Raw genomic sequence first — 13750 nt, 5'->3', positions numbered from 1 at the left:
CATCACGGGGAGGTGCGCATTGTATGGGTGTGTGTTACATTACATTCACTAGTAGGAGTGAGAAAAACATCACGGGGTGGTGCGCATTGTATGGGTGTGTGTTACATTAGATTCACTAGTAGGAGTGAGAAAAACATCACGGGGTGGTGCGCATTGTATGGGTGTGTGTTACATTAGAGTCACTAGTAGGAGTGAGAAAAACATCACGGGGTGGTGCGCATTGTATGGGTGTGTGTTACATTAGAGTCACTAGTAGGAGTGAGAAATACATCACGGGGTGGTGCGCATTGTATGGGTGTGTGTTACATTACATTCACTAGTAGGAGTGAGAAAAACATCACGGGGTGGTGCGCATTGTATGGGTGTGTGTTACATTACATTCACTAGTAGGAGTGAGAAATACATCACGGGGTGGTGCGAATTGTATGGGTGTGTGTTACATTAGATTCACTAGTAGGAGTGAGAAAAACATCACGGGGTGGTGCGCATTGTATGGGTGTGTGTTACATTAGATTCACTACTAGGAGTGAGAAAAACATCACGGGGAGGTGCGCATTGTATGGGTGTGTGTTACATTACATTCACTACTAGGAGTGAGAAAAACATCACGGGGAGGTGCGCATTGCATGGGGTGTGTTACATTACATTCACTAGTAGGAGTGAGAAAAACATCACGGGGTGGTGCGCATTGTATGGGTGTGTGTTACATTACATTCACTAGTAGGAGTGAGAAAAACATCACGGGGTGGTGCGCATTGTATGGGTGTGTGTTACATTACATTCACTAGTAGGAGTGAGAAAAACATCACGGGGTGGTGCGCATTGTATGGGTGTGTGTTACATTAGATTCACTAGTAGGAGTGAGAAAAACATCACGGGGTGGTGCGCATTGTATGGGTGTGTGTTACATTAGATTCACTACTAGGAGTGAGAAAAACATCACGGGGAGGTGCGCATTGTATGGGTGTGTGTTACATTACATTCACTAGTAGGAGTGAGAAAAACATCACGGGGTGGTGCGCATTGTATGGGTGTGTGTTACATTACATTCACTAGTAGGAGTGAGAAAAACATCACGGGGTGGTGCGCATTGTATGGGTGTGTGTTACATTACATTCACTAGTAGGAGTGAGAAAAACATCACGGGGTGGTGGGCATTGTATGGGTGTGTGTTACATTACATTCACTAGTAGGAGTGAGAAAAACATCACGGGGTGGTGGGCATTGTATGGGTGTGTGTTACATTACATTCACTAGTAGGAGTGAGAAAAACATCACGGGGTGGTGGGCATTGTATGGGTGTGTGTTACATTACATTCACTAGTAGGAGTGAGAAAAACATCACGGGGTCGTGCGCATTGTATGGGTGTGTGTTACATTACATTCACTAGTAGGAGTGAGAAAAACATCACGGGGTGGTGCGCATTGTATGGGGGTGTGTTACATTACATTCACTAGTAGGAGTGAGAAAAACATCACGGGGTGGTGCGCATTGTATGGGTGTGTGTTACATTACATTCACTAGTAGGAGTGAGAAAAACATCACGGGGTGGTGCGCATTGTATGGGTGTGTGTTACATTACATTCACTAGTAGGAGTGAGAAAAACATCACGGGGTGGTGCGCATTGTATGGGTGTGTGTTACATTACATTCACTAGTAGGAGTGAGAAAAACATCACGGGGTGGTGCGCATTGTATGGGTGTGTGTTACATTACATTCACTAGTAGGAGTGAGAAAAACATCACGGGGTGGTGCGCATTGTATGGGTGTGTGTTACATTACATTCACTAGTAGGAGTGAGAAAAACATCACGGGGTGGTGCGCATTGTATGGGTGTGTGTTACATTACATTCACTAGTAGGAGTGAGAAAAACATCACGGGGTGGTGCGCATTGTATGGGTGTGTGTTACATTACATTCACTAGTAGGAGTGAGAAAAACATCACGGGGTGGTGCGCATCGTATGGGTGTGTGTTACATTACATTCACTAGTAGGAGTGAGAAAAACATCACGGGGTGGTGCGCATCGTATGGGTGTTTGTTACATTAGATTCACTAGAAGGAGTGAGAAAAACATCACGGGGTGGTGCGCATCGTATGGGTGTGTGTTACATTAGATTCACTAGTAGGAGTGAGAAAAACATCACGGGGTGGTGCGCATTGTATGGGTGTGTGTTACATTACATTCACTAGTAGGAGTGAGAAAAACATCACGGGGTGGTGCGCATTGTATGGGTGTGTGTTACATTACATTCACTAGTAGGTGTGAGAAAAACATCACGGGGTGGTGCGCATTGTATGGGTGTTTGTTATATTACAATCACTAGTAGGAGTGAGAAAAACATCACGGGGTGGTGCGCATTGTATGGGTTTGTGTTACATTAGATTCACTACTAGGAGTGAGAAAAACATCACGGGGTGGTGCGCATTGTATGGGTGTGTGTTACATTACATTCACTACTAGGAGTGAGAAAAACATCACGGGGAGGTGCGCATAGTATGGGTGTGTGTTACATTACATTCACTAGTAGGAGTGAGAAAAACATCACGGGGTGGTGCGCATTGTATGGGTGTGTGTTACATTACATTCACTAGTAGGAGTGAGAAAAACATCACGGGGTGGTGCGCATTGTATGGGTGTGTGTTACATTAGATTCACTAGTAGGAGTGAGAAAAACATCACGGGGTGGTGCGCATTGTATGGGTGTGTGTTACATTACATTCACTAGTAGGAGTGAGAAAAACATCACGGGGTGGTGCGCATTGTATGGGTGTGTGTTACATTACATTCACTAGTAGGAGTGAGAAAAACATCACGGGGTGGTGCGCATTGTATGGGTGTGTGTTACATTAGATTGACTAGTAGGAGTGAGAAAAACATCACGGGGTGGTGCGCATTGTATGGGTGTGTGTTACATTAGATTCACTAGTAGGAGTGAGAAAAACATCACGGGGTGGTGCCCATTTTATGGGTGTGTGTTACATTAGATTCACTAGAAGGAGTGAGAAAAACATCACGGGGTGGTGCGCATTATATGGGTGTGTGTTACATTAGATTCACTAGTAGGAGTGAGAAAATCATCACGGGGTGGTGCGCATTGTATGGGTGTGTGTTAAATTACATTCACTAGTAGGAGTGAGAAAAACATCACGGGGTGGTGCGCAATGTATGGGTGTGTGTTACATTAGATTCACTAGTAGGAGTGAGAAAAACATCACGGGGTGGTGCGCATTGTATGGGTGTGTGTTACATTACATTCACTAGTAGGAGTGAGAAAAACATCACGGGGTGGTGCGCATTGTACGGGTGTGTGTTACATTACATTCACTAGTAGGAGTGAGAAAAACATCACGGGGTGGTGCGCATTGTATGGGTGTGTGTTACATTACATTCACTAGTAGGAGTGAGAAAAACATCACGGGGTGGTGCGCATTGTATGGGTGTGTGTTACATTACATTCACTAGTAGGTGTGAGAAAAACATCACGGGGTGGTGCGCATTGTATGGGTGTTTGTTATATTACAATCACTAGTAGGAGTGAGAAAAACATCACGGGGTGGTGCGCATTGTATGGGTTTGTGTTACATTAGATTCACTAGTAGGAGTGAGAAAAACATCACGGGGTGGTGCGCATTGTATGGGTGTGTGTTACATTACATTCACTACTAGGAGTGAGAAAAACATCACGGGGAGGTGCGCATTGTATGGGTGTGTGTTACATTACATTCACTAGTAGGAGTGAGAAAAACATCACGGGGTGGTGCGCATTGTATGGGTGTGTGTTACATTACATTCACTAGTAGGAGTGAGAAAAACATCACGGGTCGGTGCGCATTGTATCGGTGTGTGTTACATTAGATTCACTAGTAGGAGTGAGAAAAACATCACGGGGTGGTGCGCATTGTATGGGTGTGTGTTACATTACATTCACTAGTAGGAGTGAGAAAAACATCACGGGGTGGTGCGCATTGTATGGGTGTGTGTTACATTAGATTCACTACTAGGAGTGAGAAAAACATCACGGGGAGGTGCGCATTGTATGGGTGTGTGTTACATTAGATTCACTAGTAGGAGTGAGAAAAACATCACGGGGTGGTGTGCATTGTATGGGTGTGTGTTACATTAGATTCACTAGTAGGAGTGAGAAAAACATCACGGGGTGGTGCGCATTGTATGGGTGTGTGTTACATTAGATTCACTACTAGGAGTGAGAAAAACATCACGGGGTGGTGCGCAATGTATGGGTGTGTGTTACATTAGATTCACTAGTAGGAGTGAGAAAAACATCACGGGGTGGTGCGCATTGTATGGGTGTGTGTTACATTACATTCACTAGTAGGAGTGAGAAAAACATCACGGGGTGGTGCGCATTGTATGGGTGTGTGTTACATTAGATTCACTAGTAGGAGTGAGAAAAACATCACGGGTTGGTGCGCATTGTATGGGTGTGTGTTACATTAGATTCACTACTAGGAGTGAGAAATACATCACGGGGAGGTGCGCATTGTATGGGTGTGTGTTACATTACATTCACTAGTAGGAGTGAGAAAAACATGACGGGGTGGTGCGCATTGTATGGTTGTGTGTTACATTACATTCACTAGTAGGAGTGAGAAAAACATCACGGGGTGGTGCGCATTGTATGGGTGTGTGTTACATTACATTCACTAGTAGGAGTGAGAAAAACATCACGGGGTGGTGCGCATTGTATGGGTGTTTGTTACATTAGATTCACTAGAAGGAGTGAGAAAAACATCACGGGGTGGTGCGCATCGTATGGGTGTGTGTTACATTAGATTCACTAGTAGGAGTGAGAAAAACATCACGGGGTGGTGCGCATCGTATGGGTGTGTGTTACATTAGATTCACTAGTAGGAGTGAGAAAAACATCACGGGGTGGTGCGCATTGTATGGGTGTGTGTTACATTACATTCACTAGTAGGAGTGAGAAAAACATCACGGGGTGGTGCGCATTTTATGGGTGTGTGTTACATTAGATTCACTAGTAGGAGTGAGAAAAACATCACGGGGTGGTGCGCATTGTATGGGTGTGTGTTACATTAGATTCACTACTAGGAGTGAGAAAAACATCACGGGGAGGTGCGCATTGTATGGGTGTGTGTTACATTACATTCACTAGTAGGAGTGAGAAAAACATCACGGGGTGGTGCGCATTGTATGGGTGTGTGTTACATTACATTCACTAGTAGGAGTGAGAAAAACATCACGGGGTGGTGCGCATTGTATGGGTGTGTGTTACATTAGATTCACTAGTAGGAGTGAGAAAAACATCACGGGGTGGTGCGCATTGTATGGGTGTGTGTTACATTACATTCACTAGTAGGAGTGAGAAAAACATCACGGGGTGGTGCGCATTGTATGGGTGTGTGTTATATTACATTCACTAGTAGGAGTGAGAAAAACATCACGGGGTGGTGCGCATTGTATGGGTGTGTGTTACATTACATTCACTAGTAGGAGTGAGAAAAACATCACGGGGTGGTGCGCATTGTATGGGTGTGTGTTACATTAGATTGACTAGTAGGAGTGAGAAAAACATCACGGGGTGGTGCGCATTGTATGGGTGTGTGTTACATTAGATTCACTAGTAGGAGTGAGAAAATCATCACGGGGTGGTGCGCATTGTATGGGTGTGTGTTAAATTACATTCACTAGTAGGAGTGAGAAAAACATCACGGGGTGGTGCGCAATGTATGGGTGTGTGTTACATTAGATTCACTAGTAGGAGTGAGAAAAACATCACGGGGTGGTGCGCATTGTATGGGTGTGTGTTACATTACATTCACTAGTAGGAGTGAGAAAAACATCACGGGGTGGTGCGCATTGTACGGGTGTGTGTTACATTACATTCACTAGTAGGAGTGAGAAAAACATCACGGGGTGGTGCGCATTGTATGGGTGTGTGTTACATTAGATTCACTAGTAGGAGTGAGAAAAACATCACGGGGTGGTGTGCATTGTATGGGTGTGTGTTACATTAGATTCACTAGTAGGAGTGAGAAAAACATCACGGGGTGGTGCGCATTGTATGGGTGTGTGTTACATTAGATTCACTACTAGGAGTGAGAAAAACATCACGGGGAGGTGCGCATTGTATGGGTGTGTGTTACATTAGATTCACTAGTAGGAGTGAGAAAAACATCACGGGGTGGTGCGCATTGTATGGGTGTGTGTTACATTAGATTCACTAGTAGGAGTGAGAAAAACATCACGGGGTGGTGCGCATTGTATGGGTGTGTGTTACATTAGATTCACTACTAGGAGTGAGAAAAACATCACGGGGTGGTGCGCAATGTATGGGTGTGTGTTACATTAGATTCACTAGTAGGAGTGAGAAAAACATCACGGGGTGGTGCGCATTGTATGGGTGTGTGTTACATTACATTCACTAGTAGGAGTGAGAAAAACATCACGGGGTGGTGCGCATTGTATGGGTGTGTGTTACATTAGATTCACTAGTAGGAGTGAGAAAAACATCACGGGGTGGTGCGCATTGTATGGGTGTGTGTTACATTAGATTCACTACTAGGAGTGAGAAAAACATCACGGGGAGGTGCGCATTGTATGGGTGTGTGTTACATTACATTCACTAGTAGGAGTGAGAAAAACATGACGGGGTGGTGCGCATTGTATGGGTGTGTGTTACATTACATTCACTAGTAGGAGTGAGAAAAACATCACGGGGTGGTGCGCATTGTATGGGTGTGTGTTACATTACATTCACTAGTAGGAGTGAGAAAAACATCACGGGGTGGTGCGCATTGTATGGGTGTTTGTTGCATTAGATTCACTAGAAGGAGTGAGAAAAACATCACGGGGTGGTGCGCATCGTATGGGTGTGTGTTACATTAGATTCAATAGTAGGAGTGAGAAAAACATCACGGGGTGGTGCGCATTGTATGGGTGTGTGTTACATTACATTCACTAGTAGGAGTGAGAAAAACATCACGGGGTGGTGCGCATTGTATGGGTGTGTGTTACATTACATTCACTAGTAGGAGTGAGAAAAACATCACGGGGTGGTGCGCATTTTATGGGTGTGTGTTACATTAGATTCACTAGTAGGAGTGAGAAAAACATCACGGGGTGGTGCGCATTGTATGGGTGTGTGTTACATTAGATTCACTACTAGGAGTGAGAAAAACATCACGAGGAGGTGCGCATTGTATGGGTGTGTGTTACATTACATTCACTAGTAGGAGTGAGAAAAACATCACGGGGTGGTGCGCATTGTATGGGTGTGTGTTACATTACATTCACTAGTAGGAGTGAGAAAAACATCACGGGGTGGTGCGCATTGTATGGGTGTGTGTTACATTAGATTCACTAGTAGGAGTGAGAAAAACATCACGGGGTGGTGCGCATTGTACGGGTGTGTGTTACATTACATTCACTAGTAGGAGTGAGAAAAATATCACGGGGTGGTGCGCATTGTATGGGTGTGTGTTACATTACATTCACTAGTAGGAGTGAGAAAAACATCACGGGGTGGTGCGCATTGTATGGGTGTGTGTTACATTACATTCACTAGTAGGAGTGAGAAAAACATCACGGGGTGGTGCGCATTGTATGGGTGTGTGTTACATTACATTCACTAGTAGGAGTGAGAAAAACATCACGGGGTGGTGCGCATTGTATGGGTGTGTGTTACATTAGATTCACTAGTAGGAGTGAGAAAAACATCACGGGGTGGTGCGCATTGTATGGGTGTGTGTTACATTAGATTGACTAGTAGGAGTGAGAAAAACATCACGGGGTGGTGCGCATTGTATGGGTGTGTGTTACATTAGATTCACTAGTAGGAGTGAGAAAAACATCACGGGGTGGTGCCCATTGTATGGGTGTGTGTTACATTAGATTCACTAGAAGGAGTGAGAAAAACATCACGGGGTGGTGCGCATTATATGGGTGTGTGTTACATTAGATTCACTAGTAGGAGTGAGAAAATCATCACGGGGTGGTGCGCATTGTATGGGTGTGTGTTAAATTACATTCACTAGTAGGATTGAGAAAAACATCACGGGGTGGTGCGCAATGTATGGGTGTCTGTTACATTAGATTCACTAGTAGGACTGAGAAAAACATCACGGGGTGGTGCGCATTGTATGGGTGTGTGTTACATTACATTCACTAGTAGGAGTGAGAAAAACATCACGGGGTGGTGCGCATTGTACGGGTGTGTGTTACATTACATTCACTAGTAGGAGTGAGAAAAACATCACGGGGTGGTGCGCATTGTATGGGTGTGTGTTACATTAGATTCACTAGTAGGAGTGAGAAAAACATCACCGGGTGGTGTGCATTGTATGGGTGTGTGTTACATTAGATTCACTAGTAGGAGTGAGAAAAACATCACGGGGTGGTGCGCATTGTATGGGTGTGTGTTACATTAGATTCACTACTAGGAGTGAGAAAAACATCACGGGGAGGTGCGCATTGTATGGGTGTGTGTTACATTACATTCACTAGTAGGAGTGAGAAAAACATGACGGGGTGGTGCGCATTGTATGGGTGTGTGTTACATTACATTCACTAGTAGGAGTGAGAAAAACATCACGGGGTGGTGCGCATTGTATGGGTGTGTGTTACATTACATTCACTAGTACGAGTGAGAAAAACATCACGGGGTGGTGCGCATCGTATGGCTGTGTGTTACATTAGATTCACTAGTAGGAGTGAGAAAAACATCACGGGGTGGTGCGCATCGTATGGGTGTGTGTTACATTAGATTCACTAGTAGGAGTGAGAAAAACATCACGGGGTGGTGCGCATTGTATGGGTGTGTGTTACATTACATTCACTAGTAGGTGTGAGAAAAACATCACGGGGTGGTGCGCATTGTATGGGTGTGTGTTACATTACAATCACTAGTAGGAGTGAGAAAAACATCACGGGGTGGTGCGCGTTGTATGGGTGTGTGTTACATTAGATTCACTAGTAGGAGTGAGAAAAACATCACGGGGTGGTACGCATTGTATGGGTGTGTGTTACATTACATTCACTAGTAGAAGTGAGAAAAACATCACGGGGTGGTGCGCATTTTATGGGTGTGTGTTACATTAGATTCACTAGTAGGAGTGAGAAAAACATCACGGGGTGGTGCGCATTGTATGGGTGTGTGTTACATTAGATTCACTAGTAGGAGTGAGAAAAACATCACGCGGAGGTGCGCATTGTATGGGTGTGTGTTACATTACATTCACTAGTAGGAGTGAGAAAAACATCACGGGGTGGTGCGCATTGTATGGGTGTGTGTTACATTACATTCACTAGTCGGAGTGAGAAAAACATCACGGGGTGGTGCGCATTGTATGGGTGTGTGTTACATTACATTCACTAGTAGGAGTGAGAAAAACATCACGGGGAGGTGCGCATTGTATGGGTGTGTGTTACATTACATTCACTAGTAGGAGTGAGAAAAACATCACGGGGTGGTGCGCATTGTATGGGTGTGTGTTACATTACATTCACTAGTAGGAGTGAGAAAATCATCACGGGGTGGTGCGCATTGTATGGGTGTGTGTTAAATTACATTCACTAGTAGGAGTGAGAAAAACATCACGGGGTGGTGCGCAATGTATGGGTGTGTGTTACATTAGATTCACTAGTAGGAGTGACAAAAACATCACGGGGAGGTGCGCATTGTATGGGTGTGTGTTACATTACATTCACTAGTAGGAGTGAGAAAAATATCACGGGGTGGTGCGCATTGTATGGGTGTGTGTTACATTAGATTCACTAGTAGGAGTGAGAAAAACATCACGGGGTGGTGTGCATTGTATGGGTGTGTGTTACATTAGATTCACTAGTAGGAGTGAGAAAAACATCACGGGGTGGTGCGCATTGTATGGGTGTGTGTTACATTAGATTCACTACTAGGAGTGAGAAAAACATCACGGGAAGGTGCGCATTGTATGGGTGTGTGTTACATTAGATTCACTAGTAGGAGTGAGAAAAACATCACGGGGTGGTGTGCATTGTATGGGTGTGTGTTACATTAGATTCACTAGTAGGAGTGAGAAAAACATCACGGGGTGGTGCGCATTGTATGGGTGTGTGTTACATTAGATTCACTACTAGGAGTGAGAAAAACATCACGGGGTGGTGCGCAATGTATGGGTGTGTGTTACATTAGATTCACTAGTAGGAGTGAGAAAAACATCACGGGGTGGTGCGCATTGTATGGGTGTGTGTTACATTACATTCACTAGTAGGAGTGAGAAAAACATCACGGGGTGGTGCGCATTGTATGGGTGTGTGTTACATTAGATTCACTAGTAGGAGTGAGAAAAACATCACGGGGTGGTGCGCATTGTATGGGTGTGTGTTACATTAGATTCACTACTAGGAGTGAGAAAAACATCACGGGGAGGTGCGCATTGTATGGGTGTGTGTTACATTACATTCACTAGTAGGAGTGAGAAAAACATCACGGGGTGGTGCGCATTGTATGGGTGTGTGTTACATTACATTCACTAGTAGGAGTGAGAAAAACATCACGGGGTGGTGCGCATTGTATGGGTGTGTGTTACATTACATTCACTAGTAGGACTGAGAAAAACATCACGGGGTGGTGCGCATTGTATGGGTCTTTGTTACATTAGATTCACTAGAAGGAGTGAGAAAAACATCACGGGGTGGTGCGCATCGTATGGGTGTGTGTTACATTAGATTCACTAGTAGGAGTGAGAAAAACATCACGGGGTGGTGCGCATTGTATGGGTGTGTGTTACATTAGATTCACTAGTAGGAGTGAGAAAAACATCACCGGGTGGTGTGCATTGTATGGGTGTGTGTTACATTAGATTCACTAGTAGGAGTGAGAAAAACATCACGGGGTGGTGCGCATTGTATGGGTGTGTGTTACATTAGATTCACTACTAGGAGTGAGAAAAACATCACGGGGAGGTGCGCATTGTATGGGTGTGTGTTACATTACATTCACTAGTAGGAGTGAGAAAAACATGACGGGGTGGTGCGCATTGTATGGGTGTGTGTTACATTACATTCACTAGTAGGAGTGAGAAAAACATCACGGGGTGGTGCGCATTGTATGGGTGTGTGTTACATTACATTCACTAGTACGAGTGAGAAAAACATCACGGGGTGGTGCGCATCGTATGGCTGTGTGTTACATTAGATTCACTAGTAGGAGTGAGAAAAACATCACGGGGTGGTGCGCATCGTATGGGTGTGTGTTACATTAGATTCACTAGTAGGAGTGAGAAAAACATCACGGGGTGGTGCGCATTGTATGGGTGTGTGTTACATTACATTCACTAGTAGGTGTGAGAAAAACATCACGGGGTGGTGCGCATTGTATGGGTGTGTGTTACATTACAATCACTAGTAGGAGTGAGAAAAACATCACGGGGTGGTGCGCATTGTATGGGTGTGTGTTACATTAGATTCACTAGTAGGAGTGAGAAAAACATCACGGGGTGGTACGCATTGTATGGGTGTGTGTTACATTACATTCACTAGTAGAAGTGAGAAAAACATCACGGGGTGGTGCGCATTTTATGGGTGTGTGTTACATTAGATTCACTAGTAGGAGTGAGAAAAACATCACGGGGTGGTGCGCATTGTATGGGTGTGTGTTACATTAGATTCACTAGTAGGAGTGAGAAAAACATCACGCGGAGGTGCGCATTGTATGGGTGTGTGTTACATTACATTCACTAGTAGGAGTGAGAAAAACATCACGGGGTGGTGCGCATTGTATGGGTGTGTGTTACATTACATTCACTAGTCGGAGTGAGAAAAACATCACGGGGTGGTGCGCATTGTATGGGTGTGTGTTACATTACATTCACTAGTAGGAGTGAGAAAAACATCACGGGGAGGTGCGCATTGTATGGGTGTGTGTTACATTACATTCACTAGTAGGAGTGAGAAAAACATCACGGGGTGGTGCGCATTGTATGGGTGTGTGTTACATTACATTCACTAGTAGGAGTGAGAAAAACATCACGGGGTGGTGCGCATTGTATGGGTGTGTGTTACATTACATTCACTAGTAGGAGTGAGAAAAACATCACGGGGTGGTGCGCATTGTATGGGTGTGTGTTACATTACATTCACTAGTAGGAGTGAGAAAAACATCACGGGGTGGTGCGCATTGTATGGGTGTGTGTTACATTACATTCACTAGTAGGAGTGAGAAAAACATCACGGGGTGGTGCGCATTGTATGGGTGTGTGTTACATTACATTCACTAGTAGGAGTGAGAAAAACATCACGGGGTGGTGCGCATTGTATGGGTGTGTGTTACATTAGATTGACTAGTAGGAGTGAGAAAAATATCACGGGGTGGTGCGCATTGTATGGGTGTGTGTTACATTAGATTCACTACTAGGAGTGAGAAAAACATCACGGGGTGGTGCCCATTTTATGGGTGTGTGTTACATTAGATTCACTAGAAGGAGTGAGAAAAACATCACGGGGTGGTGCGCATTATATGGGTGTGTGTTACATTAGATTCACTAGTAGGAGTGAGAAAATCATCACGGGGTGGTGCGCATTGTATGGGTGTGTGTTAAATTACATTCACTAGTAGGAGTGAGAAAAACATCACGGGGTGGTGCGCAATGTATGGGTGTGTGTTACATTAGATTCACTAGTAGGAGTGAGAAAAACATCACGGGGTGGTGCGCATTGTATGGGTGTGTGTTACATTACATTCACTAGTAGGAGTGAGAAAAACATCACGGGGTGGTGCGCATTTTATGGGTGTGTGTTACATTAGATTCACTAGTAGGAGTGAGAAAAACATCACGGGGTGGTCCGCATTGTATGGGTGTGTGTTACATTACATTCACTAGTAGGAGTGAGAAAAACATCACGGGGTGGTGCGCATTGTATGGGTGTGTGTTACATTAGATTCACTAGTAGGAGTGAGAAAAACATCACGGGGTGGTGCGCATTGTATGGGTGTGTGTTACATTACATTCACTACTAGGAGTGAGAAAAACATCACGGGGAGGTGCGCATTGTATGGGTGTGTGTTACATTACATTCACTAGTAGGAGTGAGAAAAACATCACGGGGTGGTGCGCATTGTATGGGTGTGTGTTACATTACATTCACTAGTAGGAGTGAGAAAAACATCACGGGGTGGTGCGCATTTTATGGGTGTGTGTTACATTAGATTCACTAGTAGGAGTGAGAAAAACATCACGGGGTGGTCCGCATTGTATGGGTGTGTGTTACATTACATTCACTAGTAGGAGTGAGAAAAACATCACGGGGTGGTGCGCATTGTATGGGTGTGTGTTACATTAGATTCACTAGTAGGAGTGAGAAAAACATCACGGGGTGGTGCGCATTGTATGGGTGTGTGTTACATTACATTCACTAGTAGGAGTGAGAAAAACATCACGGGGTGGTGCGCATTGTATGGGTGTGTGTTACAATACATTCACTAGTAGGAGTGAGAAAAACATCACGTGTCGGTGCGCATTGTATCGGTGTGTGTTACATTACATTCACTAGTAGGAGTGAGAAAATCATCACGGGGTGGTGCGCATTGTATGGGTGTGTGTTACATTAGATTGACTAGTAGGAGTGAGAAAAACATCACGGGGTGGTGCGCATTGTATGGGTGTGTGTTACATTAGATTCACTAGTAGGAGTGAGAAAAACATCACGGGGTGGTGTGCATTGTATGCGTGTGTGTTACATTAGATTCATTAGAAGGAGTGAGAAAAACATCACGGGGTGGTGC

The sequence above is a fragment of the Cavia porcellus genome, unplaced genomic scaffold (assembly GCF_034190915.1).
Source record: "Cavia porcellus strain 051 isolate PalLab524CR breed Dunkin Hartley unplaced genomic scaffold, mCavPor4.1 scaffold_1, whole genome shotgun sequence".
NCBI classification, from domain to species: domain Eukaryota; kingdom Metazoa; phylum Chordata; class Mammalia; order Rodentia; family Caviidae; genus Cavia; species Cavia porcellus.
This window is presented reverse-complemented; position numbering follows the sequence as displayed.